Below are 2,111 nucleotides of genomic sequence, written 5' to 3' on the forward strand. Positions count from 1 at the left end.
TCCTCAGAGCTGGACCTCTCCATGGTTCTGTGCTAGCAGCTGCGGCAGGGAATACTAGGCTGGAGCAGCGCAGGGACCGGGGAAGGCTGGGCTGGGGTCTGTGGGTATGGGCGGGGCAATGTCCTGCGGCCCCTTCTCGGGCCTGGGTTTGCTGCCTGTGCCCTAGCTTGTCCAGGAGCCGTCCAACACGGTTCCGTGGGACCAGGAGGTGGGATCGCAGGAGGGGTAGGGGCGGGAGGTGGTGGGGACCAAGGACTGGGAAAAAAAGAGACAGGGGAGGGGCTGGGAGAGGGAGGAAAGGGGGGGGGGAGGGAGGAGGAACAAGAGGAAGAAGAAGGGAGGCGCGGCCAGCTCGCTTGTACCAGTCGGGTGGCAGCGGGGACCTGGAGACGTCCGAGGCTCCACCAAAGACCGGGGCGGCAGCCCCCACCCCCGCGCTGCTGACGCGCCCCAGTCCCTTCCGGCTCACACCCCCGCCCCCAGTCCTGCTTGGTGCCTGCGGTGCAGCGGTGGCTGAAGCGGCAGAGCCAGGAGAGCAGGTGAGGAGGGCTGGGCTGGGCTGGGCTGGCGGAGCGCGGCATGGGAGCGGGGCTCAGGAGCCGAGGGCGGCGGTCAGAGGCTCTGTCCAAGGACAGTATCCGGGCCCAGAGGCCCCGGAACTCCCGGAGTCCTCAGAGACCTGGACTGCAGCAGCCGTCGGGGACAGCTGGGAGGGTGCAGGATTCCGCTACTTGAATGCCTGGGCTTAGAGAAGCTTGACCCGCAGGCCTCTGGGACTCGGCACATGTTCTTATTTCACCTGGACCCGCACCTGCTACGGGCCTAAGTCTGTGTTTTCTGTGTGTGGTGGGAGGGTCTGAAGGTCTCACACGTGAAAGTACTGGGACACCCTCCTCTCTCCAGACCCTCCAGGGAACTGGGTGTAGAGGAAGAGGAACAGCTGCAGGGACAATCTGAGCCATGTTGCAGGGTGCAGACAGCCTGTGACCCAGAACCAGGCTGGGGTTGGGCCTCCAGGGCAGAGCAGACACTGCTGGGGCCCCCTTTGAAAGCTAGACCAGAAGGAGTATGGATGGGAGGTACAAAACGAATAGAAGGAAGTATATACACACACCCTCTGGACATGGCCCAAGAGCCAAGGGCTGTAGGAACCATCACAGAATCATCAGGGAACCTTTCCCTTTTCGGTCCTATCCTCCTCTCCAAGACTCTGGGTCCCTGAGCCTGACTAAAGTCTTCCTGCAGCAGTGGGGCCCCAGGGTCAGAGTAAGAGGAGGCACTAGCCACACCATCCGTCAGTGATTACCAACCTGCCCTTGTCCTAACTTCTCTTGAAAACACCATCACCTTTACCAGTATGCTGCCTCTGCTGCTTTGCAGTTGGGGATAGCCTCTATGGTCCAGTGTCACTGGGAGATCTGGGGACCACCCAGGAGCCCCTCCACTGTACCAGCAAAGACTTTGCGTTCTCTGCCCAGGCTACAGGGCAGCCCCAGGCTCCTCCGTCCTTGGACTTCGTTCATCCATCTTTCCAGATGCTCTGTTCCTGGGGCCAGCTGTGCCATGTGCTGACACCTGGGCTGTGCTTGCCTCTGAATAGGGGTGGCACTGGGGGGAAGGTGAGCCAAAACATCAGCTTTAGGCTCTTGAATGAGAACTGAGGGTGGGCTGGTAGAAATCATGGATGTATGCCTGTGTACGTTTAGGTTTGGGGGGACTTCAGAATATACCAGTTATGTCCCACAGTCTTTTCCCCCTTGGCCTGGCTCGGTTCTATTGCACCCTCAAAATTAATGTTTTTCTCCCTAGGCTAAGGTAGGTGGCTGTTAGGGGCCCAGGCTGGATAGCTTCCCTGTACCACCTCCCTCCGTATTCCTGTGGCACTTACACTGGGAGACTACAGACCAGATAGTGCCAACGTCACAACCCGTCAAGTATGCCTCCCTGCCTTGGTCACAGGCCACCCTCCCATCAGCACAGAGCGCCTCCTGGAACACAGGCTCTTAGAAGATCTTGGTCACTCATGCACACATTCACTTATACACACATGCATACCTTGTCCTCAGCTAACTAACACTCACCCTACTCCAAGCCAGGCCCCACAGCAAGTC

General features: G+C 59.4%; 1 protein-coding gene across 1 annotated transcript in view; it reads left to right on the forward strand.

Moving 5' to 3' along the window:
• Nucleotides 1-257: 257 nt before the first annotated feature.
• Nucleotides 258-2,111, forward strand: part of CHAT (choline O-acetyltransferase) — a 56,305-nt gene continuing 54,451 nt past the window's right edge. Inside the window, exon 1 of the mRNA XM_003801661.2 lies at nt 258-539. The gene's annotated coding sequence lies outside the window, so the exon portion shown is untranslated. The remainder of the gene's footprint in view (nt 540-2,111) is intronic.

Source organism: Otolemur garnettii, unplaced genomic scaffold, assembly GCF_000181295.1.
Source record: "Otolemur garnettii isolate 467f Iridium unplaced genomic scaffold, OtoGar3 scaffold00217, whole genome shotgun sequence".
Taxonomy (NCBI): domain Eukaryota; kingdom Metazoa; phylum Chordata; class Mammalia; order Primates; family Galagidae; genus Otolemur; species Otolemur garnettii.